This window comes from Homalodisca vitripennis, chromosome 4, assembly GCF_021130785.1.
Source record: "Homalodisca vitripennis isolate AUS2020 chromosome 4, UT_GWSS_2.1, whole genome shotgun sequence".
Taxonomy (NCBI): Eukaryota; Metazoa; Arthropoda; class Insecta; order Hemiptera; family Cicadellidae; genus Homalodisca; species Homalodisca vitripennis.
The window spans coordinates 188937235-188959554 of NC_060210.1; positions in this window are offsets into that span (position 1 = coordinate 188937235).

A 22320-nucleotide genomic window follows, 5' to 3' on the forward strand; every position below is an offset into this window, starting at 1 on the left:
GTTCAATACTCGTATTGAAATTGTAATCAACTAATTGTTACCTTAAAATTTAGGCATAGCTGTTCCGGGAGTGGGGTTAGTGCAATACTGCATAGAACCAAAGCCTGAAACGTCATGTGGGTACCCCAAAGTAGCAGCTCGGGCATGACAAGGCTGGGGAGGTAAGCTTTTGCATGCATTTCCGTATCAAAATTCTGCACTAAAGGTTCAATGTTTCACCTTAATAATCAGTGGGAAGGAACATTCTAAAACAGGTTTCACACACAGTTCTCTCTGAATACAGGTTACAGTAAGAAGGCAGTTCTCCTGATGAAGCCAAGATCAGAATAGTTTGTGGCAGACGGAGAACTTTTGCGATGGCGGAGGCACGAGTGGTGAATGCCTTGACAACCACTAACGCCAGTCCTAGTCCTTCCTTCCTACTTTATGACAATTCTTCACAGCTACCTTAGAGACAGTTCATGAATGGAATACAGCTGATTCGTTACGCCGAAAGGAGATCACGGCAGGTGCACTTGAGGAATCTGTCTTGATTTTAGATCTCTGGAGTTTTACATTTGGGGGTATTCTACTTTCTACCTAAAGAGATACGTGGACGATATCGCCACAGTTATTACTACCACGATGACTAGTGAGTGGTTACTTGATCAAGTTATGATGAGAATGTTATTGTGGATGAGATGCTGATTTTTATTGTCTATCCCAGAAGTAAGATGGACACCTCCATCTGGATTCTAGTATCGGTAAGGTATCGAGACAAAAATACAGCATGAAGTATCTCGTCGTGAAGCTTGCTTCTTAGAAGATGAAATACAAAAGAGAGAAATAATTGGGATCTTTGTTGCTAAAATTTAGATCTATTTTAGTAGGAGCTCTATGAGGGCTGATTAGGCGCCCTATTAATAGCCCGCAGAAAATATCAAGAGATAGAGCAATGCCTATAATGTGGATGAGCATCTCGTACTGCTTATTATTTAGTGAAATGCTTTTGCCCAGTATTCTACTCATAGTAATGATAGTATATAATATACTTTTTTTATTCTATTTTACTAATGATTTTTTTGACGTGCTTCGCTGGAATGTGACTATCTTTCCCCTTCTTCGGTTAATCTCAATAGTATAAAGCACCTGAGATGGTTTCAAAAGACGTTTAGCAAAAGTATGATTTGGTCCATCTGGTTTTTTTACATGCCTAAGTTACCATCGATTATCCATCTGTAGGGACTGAAGCCTGTGCTAGCGTGATGAGTGATTGTGATCCTCGTACTTGGGACAACGCCTGGACCGGACTCCAAGCAGCTTTTGGGTAGGTTTGAACCTTTTCTTTCCCTACTTTACTTCTTTCTGTCCTTTATTTTTTATGTATTAACATCTCCCAATCCTGACGAAAGGATAGGTCCTCGCAAAGTTGTGTTATACCTTTTTTAACCTATAACGATGGCAAAAGTCCCAAATCCTGGTATCCTTTCAAATCGTCCATCGTCGATAACAAACAAGCCAAAGAACTTAATTTACTGTCGAAAAAGAAATTGTGATGTTATTATTTTATCATTGCATAAATCTATAATTTAAAATACGATGAATTCAAACCCATTGTTACGTGAACAGCAAAATGTGAAAGTCGATGAAAGAGCTAAGGCAGCATTAAAACAGTTTTTCAATAATAAAGCAAGCACAGTACATAAACTTAGATTACAAGGTAAAACTCACCTGTCAGAGCAAGAAACAAAAGTATCTGGAAGTTCATGGAGATAACTGAAGAAACACGATGCTACAGAAAGCTCCTCGACTGTAAAGTATATATATGTATCAATAACCTTATTAATATGATAGAAAACTGTAATATGGTTGCAAAATCATTGTATTACGATTGCAAGGATCTGTAGTAATAGCTTTATTTTCATGCACAGATTTAGTGTATTAAATTTGCTTCTAATTTAATCATAATTTAATAAATATTTGTCATATATTCTTATACACTGAGGTGCAAAAAAAGTGGGACGCACGGTTTTTTCTTAAATGCCTTTAGCTTAAATCAACTTGTTGGGCATGAATCGTGTTTACGTAAATAAATATAGTGTATGAGTTCCACTTCTAAGTGAAAACCGCTAATTTCCCTATAAAAATTTGACAAACCTGTTCATTAGTCTCATTCTGCATGTCTGTTATTGTAATAATGTACTTGTCTATTCTTATCAAGCCAAATCTTGACCTTTGTACATCTCTGTTGGCCACCATATCCTCATTCATGTTTCTGATTGTAACTTAATACAGTTGTAGTTATTAAGTTGCAATTCATTTTTTACTTTTAAAATGCCTCTTTCACCAGTGTATGCGGCTAGAATGGTGGCTAGAGTAGTTGAAAATGGCAATAGCGTGCGTCAGGTGGCTGAGATAACAGGATTTTCACGTTCAAGCATAAATAGAGCTGTTATTCGATTCAGGTTAACTGGTAGTTATGGTAGAAGGCCCGGATCCGGTCGTAGCCGAGCAACTAGTGCTAGGGATGATCGGTTTATTGTTTCATTGAGTCTACGAAATCGGTTTCCAACTTCTTTTGAACTGGCAAATGACCTTGGGATGGTTCGGGAAGTGAATATTAGCAGATGAACTGTAAGAAGAAGGTTGCAGGAAAGACAATTAAATGCTTGTCGGCCTGCCACTGGCCCAAGACTGACCGCACCTCATCGGCAAGCTCGTTTGCGATTTGCATGAAACCACTTAAACTGAACTATTGGCCAGTGGAGTCGAGTATTATTCTCTGACGAGTCCAGATTCTCTCTCAGATCACCTGATGGTCGGCAAAGGGTGTGGAGAAGGCGAGGTGAGCGATATGCGTAATGTAACATATCACTCAGGGACAGTTTCAATGGTGGCTCTATCATGGTGTGGGGCGGAATACGTATCAAGGGAAGCTCGAACGGACTTAGTTGTTTTTGATAGAGGAGCTTTAAATGGTCAGAGGTATGTCGAAGAGGTTCTAGCAGAACATGTTACAGTTTATGCAGGATTTGTTGGGCCAGATTTTGTTTTCATGCATGACAATGACGACCCCATACTGCTAGAGTGGTGCAAGACTACCTTCAGGATGTGCAAATTAGTACGATGGAGTGGCCAGCACGTAGCCCAGATCTAAATCCAATAGAAAATATCTGGGACCAGATTGGGAGAGCAATTAGAAGTCAACGTGGCGAGCTGCTAACTTTGGATCAACTTCGACAGGCTGTACAGGCAGAATGGAACAATATTGGTCAACAGAACATACAGAACGTGATTGACAGCATGCCTAGGCGGCTGGAAGCTGTCATCAGATCTCGGGGAGGAAATACGAGGTACTGAACTTTACTGAAATGGGAAAACATAAAACCCACCAAGTGTTTTAAAAGAACTCCTTGAAAAGAACACTATTACTCAATTGTGTGGATTTTTGTTGGGTATGAACACATTATTTTTCTTTTTTTTTTTTAATTAAAACATAATACATTTTAAGTAACCGATTTGATTTTTTGTGTTTTAGGTTATTTCTTGAGAGTAATATTGTGTTCAAGTTGGTTTAAACTAAGAAAATAAAAAAGATATTAAACGAAAATAGAGTGTCCCACTCTTTTTGCATCTTAGTGTATTATTATAAGAATTAACTATCACTGAGTAAAAACAAAGATCAAACACATACTCGTATGACAATAATAAATACCAAAACACAAGTGTTAGGTAATATAACACTGCAATATGATAATACCATAAGTCGATGGATTTTATCTTGGAAGTATAAATAAATAAGAGGAAAAATTATTCCAGTTTGTATTAATAGAAGAATTATTTTAGAAAAATTAGCATTTCTTATTAAGTTACTGAAAAATACCCATATGATCGTTGAAACATGTAAACATGTAAAACTTTCATGTAAGCGAATTACAGGGGAAGCGGAAAACGGAGGATATAAAAAGCAAGTTGCAGAGAGATCAACAAGCTTAAGAAATCTTACTTTGAGGACATAATTGGACAAATGAAATGTATACGTATAGAGATGTGTAGGAAGGCCTAGACAACGGACAGAGATTAGTGGCTAGTCTGAAAAGGTTCAACTTTCAAGACATTGATAATGAATAAAGCTCATATTACTGTAACCTGAACTCACTGTTTTTCTTCGTAAAAAAATATATCATTACTAAGTTTCTCAGCTATTGAAGTCTATTTACGAACAGACCTGAACATTGCAAATTTTAATCCGCTTCTTAAAAAATAAAATACTCACTCGATAAGATTTGTTAATAATATACGCCAAAATAGAATTTGATTTCAAACACGACTTCAAAAATTTTAAAAACAGGTGTTTTCTAAGATATTAAGAAATCCGCAAGAGATTAATTTTAAATGAAATAAAAAGTTTTAGAATCAATTATGTACTGGAAAATGTATTATTAGGACTATTATCAACTTTATTGGTACACGTTGTATAGAGTTCTAAACATTTATTTACCATTATTAAATTCCTTTACAAAATATAATTGAAATAAAATTATTGTAAACTATTGTTAAATCACGTCTTGGCTAAAGTAACTTGTGCTGAAGCGGTGTGATAGTAAAGTTTTTATAATTTTAACTAATTATGCATGCAAATTATAGCTGCCGAGATCTTGCTCAAACTGCTGTTATTTAGAAGCCATTTCCCTGTCATAAACAATACTTGTATAATTAATTGTCCTCAAATCGATGTAACCCATTTGTCTTCTAACAATTGACATGGAAACTAAATAATATCCAAGTTTCTCCATCGAGGGTTCACTTTTGGGTTGTTTTATACCTTCCAATTGAACCTTCCCTGGGCACCGCAAAAACCTATTTTAATTTAAATCTGGGCAAGTTTATGGATGTCTAAGTGCGGCACGTTACTAACCGAAAATGCCGAGATTCTGGGATGCAAGGGTATGTAGTTCGATAGGTCTAGTCTTTTGCTGGAGATGACTGTTGGAGTTGGTAGGGTTCCCTAAGAGTCAAAAGTTTTTGCTAGCCTAGACATAAGGGCGTGTCAAACCCTGCCTGCTTTGAATAAAGAGGCTTGTTCAGAAATGGCTTCTACCTCTTCCGAGGAGACATGCCTATGATTAATGCTCTAAATTCTTCATATACCTCGACAGGAGGCGGCCACTACCCCCAACCTTGCCCAACCAGAATATCCTGTGACTCCGGAAGCAGTGCAAAAAGTCCTTATAATAATAGGTGCAATTTGTAAGCTTGTCCTAATAGAAAATTTAAAAAAACCAAAATTATAGTGGATTCATCAAGTGTGGAAAATAATGTCCCGTCCACAGAGTGGTGGTCCCCTAGACTGTTACCAATCGGGAAGAGAAACAGGGGAAAGTCTACAATGTGAATTCACATAATTAGGCACCCCGAGTTTACAACCGGTCAGTCTAGCCTTGGTCTTTTCCTTATTTTATAGAGCGATCCTTGGCATGGTGAAAGATCCGTCTCTTTAAAGACGACGATTTCAAATGGTCTACCACCGGTCATACTAGTGAAAACTCGTTTACTAATACGCTATTTACTGCATGCTAACCGGCCTGTCACTACGCCACAGCTGTGGTGGGCGACGCAATCACTCTCAACACTCGGTGAATGGGCTACAGTTGACCGCAAGTGTACCAGCCTGTCACTACGTCTCGGCAATGGTGGGCGGCGCATCACTCTCAACACTCGGTGAATGGGCTACAGTTGACCACAAGTGTACCGGCCTGTCACTACGTCTCGGCAATGGTGGGCGGCGCATCACTCTCAACACTCGGTGAATGGGCTACAGTTGACCGCATGTGAACCGGCCTGTCACTACGTCACGGCAATGGTGGACGGCGCTTCACTCTCAACTCTCGGTGAATGGGCTACAGTTGACCGCATGTGAACCGGCCTGTCACTACGTCACGGCAATGGTGGACGGCGCTTCACTCTCAACTCTCGGTGAATGGGCTACAGTTGACCGCATGTGAACCGGCCTGTCACTACGTCACGGCAATGGTGGACGGAGTTTCACTCTCAACACTCGGTGAACTAGTAAAGACGTCACATTGAGGTTAATTAGGACCAAACAACAGAATTAGCTAGTGCTGTTCTAGGTCCTATTAAAGGTAGTACTAGGTCTGTCCCTCGAATCTTTTGCGTTAAAAACCAACTAAACTGTTTACTTAGAACATGTTCAGTGTAAGAAATTCTCCAAAAAGCACAAGTATATTTTTGCTTACAAATATAAATTTGTATACATTGTCTAGAAATAAAAAATATGTTGCACTGATTGTAAATAATTCGTCTATGTTGACAGCGCTGACTTGAAAATATAAAATTTACAAACAAAACAAATAGTTTGTAAAACAATTGACTCTCAAGATTTGTTGACCCGTTAGACAGACGAAGTTGCAATTAATCGTATGTAATACAGTACATAAGTGACGTATGTATTTCTTAGCACAGCATGTTGTTGATTGTTGTTGGTTGTGTGTTTAAAACGAGCTTAATTGATATGTTGGAAAACCGCAGCTAGTAGCGGTTGTGTGTAATGTGTGTCCTTCATTTTGTAATTAGATTTTATCTAAAACTAAGCTTTATACTTGCATAATTTTAAATTTTATGTAGTTTTGTAAAAATTGGCTGAGAGATTCCTGTGTTCGATATCTTCAACAACTGTTCTATTTGAGAGATGCCATCTGTACCCACTACTCTTATAGTATAAAGAGGCTATACGGTTATTTACTTTAAAATTAAATTTCAATATCCTTAGTAATTTAAGCTGGCAAAACTCTTAAGAATGAAAGTGGTGTATTTTTCTTATTTAACTAAAACAGTAAACTATTTACCTAAAGACAGACTAATGCAAATATACATTTCAGATCATCAGATTATATTGGTGGTATAAAATGGCACTAATCGTAGTGAACGTTCTTGGAATCTGAGGCTGAATATTCTTAATCTGCGCTTGAAGAAGCGAATTAGAAGTAATATTAAGAGAAGCTATCTTCTTCATGATAAAACAAGCCATTTTCAATGACTGGTCTTTGAACCCGTGGTTTGTTATATCCACGCAGTGTTTGACAACATAAAATATAAAACATTACCAGACGCTGCACCGAGAGGATGGTGAACTGGAGCTTAATTCAGCATTCACACTGAATAAACCCTTCAACCTCTCTCACTATAGCTCTCTCACGTTATATGAGAAAACTGGGTTGCTCCATCGTGCTTAGAGATCGTGGTTATCACATCATAGTGCACTCAATTGTGCACCTGATAAAAAAATGAGGATAGCTCTTCACCTAGATTACACTATATTTTGTTGTGTGAGTGTCTCTGACGTCGAAACTATGTAACGAGTTCGTTATGAGCTTCTTCGTCGCCGAATTTTTAGGATCTCTTCAGGTGAAGATGACCCAGATTTTACGAGGGAAGTCTGTTAAAGCATCAGATCCCAGACGCTACACCAAGAAGTAGGTGAACTAGATCTTAATTCAATATACCGTGAATTTTTATTTTTCACAATTTTCTGCAGATTCCAGTTCAAAGCTTTTTTGCTCCCCTGCCCTCGTCCTTATAATCACTGAATTCATTTACTTAGTCACTTTATTTCTACATTTTCTAAAATGGTTATTCCGTTAAACATTCGTAAACATCAAGGTCATTTACATCTTGTCTAACGGTTTTTAGAAATTTTCTCCGTTTGAAAACTTTTATGTGTAACCGAATAAGAGTTGAATATTTAGGCTAATATGTTTTTTAGTTATACTCGTATAGCTACCTAATTAAATTGAATTTTGGTTCTTTTTGAAGTTTCAATGAAAGATTTATTGGAATAATCAAAATGTGGAAGTAACATTCAGGACAATTTGTAAAATTAATAACTCATCTGATGGTACATTGTTTGTATTTCAATAACTTTCATCGTCAAAGTTAATTTAACAAATATATTTTAAATGCTAGTCAATAACTTTATTTGTGTTATTTTCATCAAGTATATTTTCAGATTACGTAACACGTTAAACATTTACGTTAAACACATTAAATTATTTCAGTACTTGTCTTTCTAAATATTTAATGTGCGATTTTAACTAACCTTCACAAAAAATTACTTATATAATGAAGTCTGATATAAAATGAATTAATGACTTCAGGGCTCATTAGGTTTATACAGTAAATATACGTCACCAATTATAATTTTATGCAGTTAATTAAATTCTAAAGATATTCATTTAACTTCGGATGTTTTGGCACCAACTATGAATTTGAACCAAATTATTGTTCACGCTACTCAACTGCAAATAAAACATTTTGGATTAAAATTACGAAAGTAGTGTGTTTTTTTTAAACGTGCGAAACTAAAGGTTTATAATTTTCTTATCCACAAAGATGAATTCATATGAAATGATTCAAAACAAAGGGTCGTATATATTCATCTCACTGACAAATAAAGAACAAAGTTAGCAGGTGTGCAAAGTCACAGTCGATCTGTAACAATTTGTGGGAAAGGTGAAGGTCGACTCAGCCACGATCAAAGTTGAACGGCCCGGGGAGGGTTGTTACTTATCGGTCTCCAATAAGACTGGTGGCTGTCTTGTCCTTTGACACACGAACCACCCTTATCTCTGTACCCTTTGACATTTGGAGCGTCATGAGATCAAACGAGTTTTTATTTAATGTTATGACTTGCGTAGTAATTAAGAGTTCTTTTGTTATTGACTTCATTCAAAATATAAGCTGCAACTGATAATAAAATACTCCTTCCGGTACAGTATGAACAAATGTAGATTTTATGTAAAATCATCATTTTGAATTTTTCAATCAAAGATATGTAATAGTAATTATCGAAATTGATATTATTGTAATTTAAATGGCTGTTACATTAAGCAATATTATTTATTATTAAGGTGTCCCTCTGGGATCAATATTGGTGCCAGTCCTCTTCCTTATTTATGAAGAGTTCATGATGGTCCACTGGGAAGAAAGTATATGAATATTATAAATGATACTCAGAGTGAACCTCTCAGTTCTGATATAACTTAAAACAACATACTCCTTCCGAATTTTATGTGCAATCCTCATTTTGAACTAGACAGTTGAAGATGCTTAATAGTTTTCATTAGCTGATATTATAAAAATAAATGCAAATAATTTTTGAATTTAAAAATATATATAAATAGTTATAAACACAGAACATTGTTTTTTTTTTGTTTACCTAGCTCTTAAACTCAGTTTTTTTTAGAGATTATCATCATATTGAACCTAAATAAACATTTAATTGTATATCCAATGAAGTAATCTAACGTAAGTCTACAGAATCTCAGTGGCCTTGAATGAAGCGCTGCTGCTATTGATTCAGATATGCTAATACACAATTGTACAGCAGACGGGATTGCTGGCATACTTGTGATTGCGAGTCTGGAAAGTTATGAAAAGTTTGCTGCCGTCACACATAAATTGCTCGCTAGCGACAGAAATGTTGCATAAATAAAGCAACGTGACCTACTTAGCGCAGAACGTGACTTTTATCAGCACGAGACCATGTTCTGGTTCACACATATTTATAAAGGTTTTCTGGGTTATTTACTTTAAGTATAGGGCACAATTCATTGTCGCTTGGGCTCAGGGTGTTAACACTGTACATTTTTTGTTATTAAAAATTGCTACATAAACCTCAAGGCCTAAACTTTACTGTACAATAAATGTTACACATTAAATCTTCCAGATAGCTGCTTTCAACTTTAAGTATTATAAAGAATCCTATATATTTTTATAATCCTTCAAAAAATTGTGAAAGGGTGTAACTTAAAAAATGTTAAAAGAGGAGACCCCATTGTCATTCCTTCATGTTAACAATAGGCTTTATCTTTTAATTCTAATAATGGCAAACAATAAATGATTACGATTGCCGAAATTTTAGTTATGTTTTACCACTCCATTGGAGTTCTTTATTTGTTTCGGGGAATGTTATTGGTAAAAGGATATCAGTTCTCTTTATAATTTTAACAAACTAAGACATCAAGCAAACTGTAGCTGACAAGATTTCGCTCACGCTGCTTTTATTTAGAAACCATTCTCCTGTTATAAGAAATACTTGTATTATTGTCCTCAAGTCATTGAAACCTTTTTGTCTTCTAACAATTAACATGGAAACTAAATCAAATCCAAGTTTCTCCAGGAGGGTTCACTTCTGGCTGGTTTATACTTTCCATTTGAACCTACTACTGGGCACAGCAAAAAAACTATGTGTTAACACTTACGTCTGAGCAACCTTATGGAGCGGCACATCACTAACCGAAAATGTCGAGATTCAGGGGTGTAAGGGTAATTCGACAGGTGTAGTCTACTACGGAAGATGACTGTTTGAGCTGGTGGGGTTCCTTCCCTGTGTCAGAGGTTCTTGTTAGCCTCAAAAAGGTTGTGTCATTTCTGCCAGCTTTGTAGGTGGGGGGGGGGAGGGAGACATGACTTTAAGACTAGTGCCCTAAATTATTCTTCATATATCTATAGGAGGCGGCCCCTTCTCCCAACCGTACCCATCCTGAATATCCATGTCACTCCAGAAGCAGCGCAAAGTCCTTATGGGGCTAGGTGCAATTTATAAACTTCTTGTCCTAAGAGAACAAACCGATTTATAAGTTTTTAATACAGGGTGTTTGAAAAGTATGGGTATGGCTTAATATTTTAAAAACCATAGGAGATAACATCTATAAACTTTGCACAGTGTCATATGACTATGTAAATTATTTTTTCTTGCTATTACCATGACATGCCACCAATTCGGGGACGGCCCACAGAGGAAAACATGGAAATCTTAAATTGAAGCACCGATGTTTTTTAGTTTTATTTATTGTGTTATAAATTTATGACATAATTTGCTAATTAATAAAAGTCAGTGAAAACACATTAGGTAGTAGAGTGAAACGCCGCCTACCGCATCAGAATACGACGATCCAGTCAGAAATGGCAGCGCATAATGTACTTCACAATGTGTACCTAAAACAACCCGCCATTTCTGATTGGATAAACCTTTTGAGATGCGGTTTGCGGCATTTAACTCTACTAAGTGAGCTCTTTCAAATGTAGGACCAAATCACTCGACCCATGCTTCAATTTAAGATTTCCATGTTTTCCTCTGTGGGCCGTCCCCCCATGGTTGGCATGTCATGGTAATAGCAAGGAAAAATAGTTTACATAGACATATGACACTGTGCAAAGTTTATAGATATTATCTCTTATGGTTTTTAAAATATTAAGCCGTACCCATACTTTTCAAACACCCTGTATATTAAAAAAATCCATATGACCTACTCGCGTATAACTATCTGGTACAATACTGATATTTTATGTTTGGAATATGTTAACATAATTTTATTGTTTAATACGTTATAAATACCATATTATTACTTTTTAACTGGTTTAACGCCTTTGTTAGCTACTTTTCACTATGAGAATGTTAAGTTAAGCTCCATTTCAACCCTCCACTAAGTCCGGGGTTAGAAATCTGATAATCCTGTCATTTGGAGTCCAAATCTGTGTGAAGAGATCTATAAAAGTTTAACTATTTGCGTAGTTTTAACATCAGAGGCATCTAGGCTACAAAGGATCTCAGTCTGGTTACTCAGCAGCTATTCGGCGTAGCTTAGATGAAGAGGTATTCTCATTAATTGTCTCATTAGGTGAACAATAAAGTGCAATACGATATTTTTGACACGATCCCAAAGCAACCGAGTTTTCTACACACAACGTAACTACAGAGGGAGGGGTGGATTCAAAGCGAAATAATTGCTTATTAGACGCTTCTCTTCGCTGAAGGTGAAATAAGCTTAAGTCAATATTCGCACTGAAACAATCTTTCCCACCATAGTTACGTTTTATGTACTTTTTATTTTTGCCAAGTAACCAGAATTTCCTTAAACATAACTAAAATGTATTAATCAGGTTTTTCAATGCGTGGAATTTTCATACATTGTGGTTCCATGATTTTCCTTTGATTAGCTTCGTTTTGCTATGGATAATTCAAGTAATGCCCAAGTCATTCTCGGAGGTCTTGAAAGCCCTGTTGAGAACGATGCAATACAGTAAAGTTACCTTCATTTCAAGACTATAGGATACTGGTTCATGTTTTATCATCAACATTTTTGTTTTTTTTTTTTATAAACGTCAGCTATCATGAAGAGTTATGAATACATTTTGCTGCAGGTTTAAATGCAGAAAAGCTTTCATTACAGGTATAAATTTTATCCAATAATATTAACTATCTCAACATTTTCAAGAATTCCTTTGCAGTTAATGGGATTGAACTTTTATCGTAGAAAGTTACACAATTTTAATATGGTAAATTTGGATTGTTTGTGAATACTTTCAAAGAAACTTTTCTCATTTCCTTTCACAAATATTACTCGCTTAAATAAAGTAGTAAAGTAAAAATAAAGTAACGGATGTTTTATTTCACCAGTCAAAGTTATGGCTAAGAAGTTCTCTCTAATATTTTAAACTAGAGACCAACGGCTTAAAGGTGACTTCCGAACCACCACCAATGGCCGGGCAGGTGGGCTGCTTGCAAGGACAGGATCGCTCATCAACTATCCAAGCAGTAGTCACGCTCAACGTTGCTTGATTCTGTTATCTTAAGCCCCACAGACTGACGAGCATGTTCGCGAGCATGCTCGTGACGGTGTTGGCGGCGAACATGCTCGCCCGTGTGTGTGGCGGTCGACGAGCATTCCAACCGGCGAGCATGTTTGGGCTCGGCGCTCGGCTCGTCGGAACAGGCGAGCCGAGCGCCGAGCCCAACATGCTCGGCCGTCTGTGGTGACGACCAACATGTTCGCGAGCATGCTCGCCGGTCACCTCAGCTGGAAGTCTCGGTTGTCATGTGGTCAGTGGGAATTGTTGGTGGGAATTGTTGTTATTTCGGTTGGCAACACTGATGTTTGTCAGTCGGAGCGTCGGAGGGCGGGAGAAAGAGGTCAGTGTGCTGTAGGCTATTGTTCTTGTTGAGGAAGTGGTGGCGAAGTGTAGCTTGTGCGGTATATTGTGCAGTATTGGTGATTTTTTATTTGTCTAGTTGACAATATGTCGTTCAGCGATAACAAACCATTTTGGACTGAATTTATAGAAACTGTATAGGGAACAGCGGTGTTTGTGGGACGTGAAAAGTCCAAATTATTGTAACAAACATTTACGAAAGGAAAGTTTTGACGTGTTTAATAGATAAATGTAAGGAAGTATTTGTGAAAGCTGATGAGAAGTTCGTCAAAGCGAAAATTGACTCTTTGCGTGCGTCGTTTCGACGAGAACTAAAAAAATTTAAATGCCTCGAAAAAGCACAGGGAAGGGACTTGACGAAGTGTAATGGACCATCATTGTGGTATTTCGAGTTACTTATGTTTACAACAGATGTGGAAACGGCGAGGAAAGGTTTATCTTCGCTGCAAAAGATAGTTGCCCCGCCCGAAGATTCAGAAGATAACACTGAGATGACGGACGAAAACGTAAGTTGTAGTTTAGTTTAGTTTAAGTTGTAGTGTAGGGCAATTAAATTCATAAAGTAACATTTGAACTACTTTATTATTTTATTGACAATGTCAGATTTGACTCAAATAATTTTACAAACAAAAAACTGAAACATATACTTACCAAGAAAGTACAACCAACTGTAGTAAAATGTGCATATATTTATAGTTAAACACATATTAAAAGCAAAGCACATCGTCATTATTTTCCATTTCAATTATTTACAGTGGACCATTAAAGAGGTAATGCATTGGGTTACCCTTGGCTACAACATATACATTACGCCCATTCTGTTGTTTATTTTAGAATGTATAACATTAGCGGCGATTTATCATGCGCTCTTGAAACTCTACTTGTCCCTCGTTGTTGTAGAAGTCCCTGTAGTATTTTCGGATTGGTTCAGCAGTGATGTTTCTTTCCCGGACCGATTGCGTTTGCTTCATGCCTAAAAGTTGGCGAAACATTCTTCCTCCATTCGCTTTCAGTGAGAAACTGCAGTTTCCGTGTTTTCCCAGTCTACCGAACTAGGCGTCAAATAAGTTGAGCTTTTCCTTCGTAAATAATTGTGGAGTGCGCAGCAAGCTAAAATAATAACTTCAGTGGTTTCCAAGCTCGTCTGATTGTTGTTTGCAATACTTGGAACCTATTTGCTAAAATGCCGAAGGCATTTTCAACAACTCTTCTTCCCACGGCAAATACGATAGTTTAAAAATCCTTTCATCGTGGGTGATTCCCTTATTAGGGTATGGCTTCATTAGGTTTTCTTTATAAGGGGAAAGCTTCATCTCCCAAAAAAACAAAAGGTAAACATACATCTCTGTTGTTTGGAAAGGTCGTTGGTGATGGCAAATTCAACTGGCCGTTTTCCAACTGTTGCCCAAAATCGGTTTCAAAGAGAACTCCCCCGTCAGACACCCGTCCATTCACTCCACAATTTACGTACATAAATTCATAGTTTGCGTTTACCACAGCCAATAATACAACGCTGAAGAAAACCTTTGTAATTGAAGAAATACGAACCACTTCCAGGAGGTTGAAGGATGGCAATATGCTTTCCATCAAGAGCCCCCACGCAGTTTTCTACTTGCCAGTATTTTTTAAAATCTGTAGCAATATTCATCCAGTCGCTTTCATTCTCAGGCAACTGAAAAAGAAAAAAAAATATATACTACTATGTTTTGAAGATGTGTCGTTATAAGCGTTACTATTTCCATTGTTCTTTCACAGGAGGCCGAGAACTCGCCCAGTATCCTGGCCAGTCCAGACGGAGGTTCATCCACCCCTGCTACGCCCTACTAGTTCGCTCTCACAAACACGTGCTCAGAACATCAGATCACAAACATCAGACTCCGCGAGCAATGTACAACGGCGCCAGCGTAAAAGAAAAAAATGTCTCGGAGTATGATCGAAAGAAAGAATCATTTTTTGGACGTAGCAACCAACGCTTTGAATCAACATGTTAATGAAAATCAAGCATTTGGGAACAGTATCGCCTTCCAGCTGGAAGACATGGATAGACGCCAAAAGATATTTGCACAAAAACTTATTTCAGATGCACTTTTTCATGGTAAATTAGGACATTTAAATGAAAACTCAGTCATTCACTTAAACAACATACAGAACCCTGACAATTACGGACCAAATTGTTCACGTGGATTCGCTAATGTACAACCTACCACTTATCAATTCCAGGAATACAATTACGGGCAACAGAACTACCCTTTTTCCCCAGCGATACTTACCACCACAACCACAACAAACAACAGGCCGCAAACAATGCAATGTTTGTCAATGAATCTACTGCCGCCAAGGGGTCTACTACCACTGAAGTAGATGAAGAAAATTTAGGGACAGTTCTTAAAATTCAACTAAAGTCACAACCAATTACTTATTGAACGTTAATTTTAATGTTATAGTTCATATTGAGTAATACTATTTCTTTTTTTTAAGTTGTTTCAATAAATTTGCTTATTAAACTTTGTTTAAGTCATTTTACTTGCACCCGTTTCACCGTTTTACTCAACTGATCACTTCGATAGTTATTAGGCCTTGTATTATTAGCTGCATTTCAATTCGTATACGGTATAAGATTTAAAAACAAATGTTAAACTTACGTGCAGGTATTCCTCACGTAGAGCATTATAAATTGCAGTGCAGGTTTCTGGTATGATTTTTTCCCAGCGACTGAGGCGAAATGGCGCAGCTAAACTTTAGGTTTTTCATAGTTTCTGCCACTTGCTAAAAACTGAAGTGTCGCTGCAAGGCGCTCTTTTACACAGTGATCGGCTCCCTCAAAATACTATTCTGTTTCACAATATCTGGAGAAATACGTCTAAGAATGTCTTCGAAACAATCTTCAGTCATCCTCAGGTAATTTTTATAATCATTTGGTTCATTTGATGCTAATTCTTGCAACAGTGACATGTGGCTAAACTGGTTCCTATTTTTAAGCCAATTCTTGCACCATATTTTACGTACCTTGCGTTTTTTCTCCTCCAAACAAACGAAACCCCACAAAGGGCCACCACAGCGTTTGCATCCATTTCGCACCCGCACTGCAAAACTTGACTATCACACCGTAGAGAAGCAACAGTACTGAGCGGCGACGGCGAGCATGTTCGCGAGCATGTCCGGTCGTGTGTGTGGGCAACGCGAGCATGTTCGCGAGCATGTACGCCAGCATGCTCGCGAACATGCTCGTCAGTCTGTGGGGGGCTTTACGATAACCGCTGTACCTGCTATTCTCCGTTATTGGCAAAATAAATATATTTGAATTATTATAATATTGTTTTAAAGGCTTTAATAATTTAAATAAGTTATAACTACTGCAATGACAAAAGTCAAGGTTTCTTTACCCAGGTAGACCCAGACGTAACTTGTTAGAGTTCGATTAGCATTCCAATACATTTGTAGAATTCTGGTAAGATGTAGAATTCTATACTTCAGAACTATTTGATTAGAATAACTTTTAACAACATCTCATAAGTTGGTAAATCTAATGAAGAAGAACTCACCTACTAGAAATAACCAAATAAGGAGGCTAACCAAAAGTTTTTAATGTCTTAACCCGTAAATAAGTTACGCTTTTATTAGCCACTGGTTGCAGTGTTTTATACTTAGTTCTTCAAACTTCTTAAGCAGTTCATATCTAAATCTAAGTATCTTAGAGGTATTTTTTAGCTTTATTATGATCAACCCTAGAATGTGTTTCAAAATAGCCTTACAGTTGCTAATGTGTTCCAGTTTCAGTTAGCCTAAGATAACAAAGTCTACCATACCCAGCTTGGTTGCGTGTCACCTTGGGTGTTGTGATGTTGGCGTGGAGGGGGGGGGTATTACCTGGGGCCACATTTGCATTCGTTTGCATTCTAATTATTCCTAAGCCACCGCCACGCCGTTGCTTTCTTATCTTTTAATTATGACAATTGCTAAATATGAAACTGTTTATGTGCTTTGTTGATTAAAACTTTGAAATTGTCATTAGCTCTTCTCGTAAGCTGGTGAAAATTTCACAATTTGCATACTTCTCTGCGATGACATTCTCGCTAAATTGAAATCCTAAAACATGTTTGTCACTATATGAATTGTAATGCTGCACAACCTAACCCTTCAACCTTACAGATATAGTTTTGTGTTTATAAAATAAACGTTTATTTTATCTTAACCTTTTTGAAGCGTACTTAGTGTTAAAAGGATAAATGTTCGTTTTACAACAATTACATTTTGATTTTAAAATCGTATTTCGAACTTTTTACAGTAAACATTTTCTTTCATAACAAAACACAATTTTCTTTATTTGTTAAATAAATTATTAATGTCCTGATAAAAAGCAGAATACATTCTTAATAGATATGCATATACAATTGATTCAAAGACTTTATTGTACATTTTGTTGAAGATGTATATATTGTAAATTATTTTTATTTAAGACGACGATGAAATCGTATTGGGCAATTATGAATAGGCAATGCTGCCTGTTTCTGATAGGAGAATGAGTTGATCCTCTCTGGTATGTAAGACCTATTAATTTTGTTGTTGGGAGCTTGAAGAAGAGGAAACCTCCGCCACTCTTCTCCTGCGTGCCTAGTTCTGGAGATAGTTTGTAACAGTTCAGCAACAAGATATAGCGCCTCTACACCTATTGAAGCTGATGAAGGCGTCAGTTTCACCTAACATTAAGGACTCCACCGTACAAGTTCCTAAAATAACACAAAGTTAGAGACTAAATGCTGTAGAAACCGTCCTTCAGTATTTTCAGTATTTTGAACCACTAGGAGCATCGGTACTGGACTTACTGTTCCTGTGTACTGTGTAGGTAGCAAAACACATAGTGCAGTGCAGAATACAACATGACGTTACGCATTTATTTTAAAATATTAGCTGTTTTTGCAGTTAATTTTCATTATAGACAGCTTTATGCCTTCATAAAATATGTACTTTTCCTTTGTTTAAGGTTATTTGAACAGTTTATTCCCTGTAGTATTCTCAACCAAACTATACATATAACTAAATTACTGTATTTTTGTATTTTTCTTTTTTAATTCCATTTCCGTGTACCGTATGACGATAACACATGGGGGTGGTGAATTCTGAGGTCGTAGTAATAAATACTAGAAATGCAAAGTTTACTTATAAGTTCATTTTAATTACGAAAACTTACAAGCACCACTTTTAGATGGTAAAGGAAAAGTATGTAATGCCACGTTGCTGCCATTTAAAATATAATAACTAAATATGCATATCTTCCAGGTGGGCCTAAAATATCCAATGTTTTATGGAATTATGCCTACGATGTTCTATTTTATAAAACATAAGATTTTACTTCCCTTCGCAATGTGTAGACTCACAACCCGGGTGTCGGCGTCTTGGCACGAGACAATGGCGCTGTAGTCTAAGAAGGGTTATGTCTAGTCGGTGGTTACTAGACGATGAGTAGAAGTTAATAAACTGGTAGCCATCTACTCAAATAATATGTGCCCTGTGAGCCGTGAGACACGTGGGACACGTAAACTCGCCTAAAACAAATTCGCGACGGTATTAGCCATTTAATGATACAAATTACTATTTATAACAACGTGCTAGGACGATGCCACCACTTTTATCTATCTCAATCAAGCAAATAAAAGATCTTCAAGGGTACGTTACTTTACTATTTACAACTTTACTTTACGTTACATTCATTTTTATACGTTTGGCATCAAAGGGCTAATTTAATAATACGAAAAGATAAATTTTACTTACGGACAAAGCGCGCGAGGTCTGCTCGGTCACGTAGTTGGGCTGCTACAAAGGGTTAGAAGAAAATATTCATACGCGTGCCAATTAGGTAGTTACTCCGCCCAATAATTTAGTTCCGGAACATTGGATGTAAAATAATATTATATTATACTGGCTGACTAGGTTGCGAAATTTACATTATATGAAATTTAATTAACTAATTTACGGTAGGCTACACCCGATTATTCGACATTTTCACAAACTCAGCTACACTTCAGTCCACATTAGGTCTAGTTTCGAGACTCTAATGTAGCTATAAATGAAACCTCTATTAAAATTGTGTTTTTCACTAAATATAGAGGTTTAATAGAGGTTTTATTCGGACACAACGTATTTAATTAAACCACAATCGGAGACAATAAACATGCTTTTAGATTGTTTACCAATTCTCTAGCAACATAAACAGAACCATCCTGTGGGAGGGTGGGGGGGGGGCTTGTAGAGGAGAGGAATCCCGGTGAGGGTGATAAAACCTACAATTATGACTCCTTCTAATCAACACAATCCCCTCACGTGGGATGCTATGATGGATTGCTTAGCGCAAAGCAACCCTCACGGTCTGATGGCCAACTTGTTCCAGTGTTGTGTTTGCTTAAATGCTTAATTGATTATGTTTTTAATTCTTTTATTTTGTTCTCCTCATGTTCATATACAGAGCAAGGCAAAACATGGAACATGATTATTTCCTTAGGTTGTTGTAGAGACTACAAAAACAGCATTTTACAGTTTTTTCCGTATTTTATACAAGGTAAAATGGAACTTTGGTGTAACTTACAGAATGTGCCAACACACCATACATATTGTATTAGCTTTGTATGGCATTTGGAAATAAAAGCTCTGTATTATCACTAATAGCTTATTTAAAAAAGATCTTATTGAAAAAAGACTGCTTTCTTCCTAAGCTACAGCCTTATTAAGCTATTTGAGACTTTTTTAGTTCAGTATACTTACATGTATTGTAATAAAAAATATGAATATCAAAATACGTATTGGTTTTAATAATTAAAATGTATAGTGTTCATAAAATAGGAATGTTCCCTCAGCTGACCAGATTAAGAAAAACTATACGGAACATTTTTTCCTAATTGACCTTATCTATTTAAAAGCTACGTTACTATGTGGGAAGTCGTAAAAATACATTTTTAGTTTTTAATGATGGCTATTACCGGTAGTATGTTTCTAGTTCTAGTTCTAATTACGTTTCCGAGGAGTAGAACTAATGCATTATTTCCAAATATTATGACACTGTACAGTAATTTGTTGTTAATCTTTTTTAAGATAAAGTTTCTTATAAACTGTCTCATGAAGGAAAACGCTCGTACCGGTATAAAAATAAAACAGATTAAACACATTTTTTTCATTTAGGCTAGCAAAATATAATAGGGTTCCCATTTAAAATTTGTAAAACATATTTTGTAATTTTGGGAAATTTGGTGTATTAGGCCATAATTTCGTTTTGCTCTGTATACGAGTACAGCCACCATCTAGAAATAAATAGATGTAAAAATTGTATTACAACATTTTTAACTAAAGTTTATAATGTTACAATTCATGAAATGTTTTATATGTATGTGTAAGGGTTTTAAATAAAAAATTTTGATTTAATAAAAAAAAAACATACATACAAGCACAAACAAAAATCCTCCATCTATGGTTAACAACGAGTTTACTATAACCACAAGAAACGATTCCCTACAATATCCGGAAAGAGTTTAAAATACCCTGTATGTGTGTTTCTCAGAATATTGAAGTATGTATTGAGTGCCCCATAAGGCAACGATAATAGTCGCTCCATGGGATAGGTCATTCTGATTGAATACACTTCTCACTACTGACACAACAGAACTTTATATCCTTTTTTAACCTACTTATAAATGTAATTATGCATGTTATACCATATTAGTCAATGTTTTGCAGTTTAAAACCAATCATATACATCATTGTTCTATCATCATAAAATCGAAAATAACTTTACTTTTTAAGTATTTGAAATAACTAGTAACCAATTTCAACTGTTTGTATTTTTAAACTACTTATATACTTAGTTAACATTTTGGCTACTTTATTTAAAGTGCTCGTTTTTTTAAATTGATAGATCAGTGTTATTTAAACAAATATTAAATAGGTACATAGAACTTTGAGATATGCTCTTCTTCTTTTAAAAGGCAGCCTATTGCCATGCACTTAAGCCTCAAGGCCCTTTTGCGCAGCACAGAAGTATACCATGAGACCTACCAGTCTACGGTTTCAGCAGTTCTACAAACCACCGAAAGCAACCGATCAGGTCCTCCTGGGGAAATTAACCACCCTTACCCAGAATACCAAAGATGGCATACCGCTCCCTTGCTATTGCAGGACAGTCAAAGAGCAGGTGTTCAGCAGTTTCTTTCTGCTCGTCACACATTCTACAGAGCGGATCCTTCCGAAGAACGCCGACTTTGTGAAGATGTTGTCTCAGGTGACCATGTCCCATAATCAGACCCAAACCCCAGAAGACACCGATCTATTTAGTGAGAGAAGGTCAGACGCCACCATGGGGGAATCCTTCTGCTCATTATTAGACTCGGATATAGCATCCACCTTCTCTCATGTTTAGCGTGAACCCATTTCGAGACTGCCCCAAAGGATTCACACCCACAAATACCATACAATAATTGAGATCCTATCATATTTGACGCTGAGACCAGTTGGCCAGGGCATCAGCTCTTTCGTTCCCAGAGATCCCCTCATCACCAGGAACCCAACAAACAGTCACATTGTTGATTCTGGCAAGGGAAGAAATGGCTTAATAGCAATACCAGACAAGTTTGGAGTTGAACACACAAGAGTCCAATGCTGCCTGGCTATCTTTGTAAATGCTGACCGTCTTACTCCTATACCGCAAACGAAGATTCTTACGAGCACACTCCATAATGGCTGTGACTTCTGCCTGAAAGTCTGTGGGATAAGGACCCATAGGAACCACCAGCTTCCTACATGGTCCGAAATGATTACAATTTGTACTTTTATTTAGGAAGAAAACTGAGCCTAAGTAGAAGAATTGTATTGTGCTAACTTATAAATTTGATTAGGGGTTTTTTATGTTTTAAGCAACTTGGGATACTTTTTAACTGACCTATAACCATGTTTAATATTGTAATTGACTTACTGTACACTCTGTGTAGTGTACTTTTTGTAATGGAAGATCAAGATCAAAGAGATGCAGGTATGTTGTAAAAGGCACATAGGCTAAGTTGTAAGAATCGTCCTTCTTCCTTACCCCCCCCCCCTCCAAAAAAGGTGGAATATGTCCTCGCCGTTATCCGATAATCGAAAACCTTTAATTGCGAGTTGGTGTTGTTATTATACGAACTTATTTATCATAATTTTGGTAAGTATTTAGTTCAAAATACTGTAGTCAAATACAGCGTTTCACGTAGTGGTGCTACCGACTACCAGTATCATTGAGGCTTTAAATTAATTTTTGAAAGCAAAAAGAAAGTCAGAAAATATCCTAAATTAAATGGGAAGTTGTAAGGTCAGCAT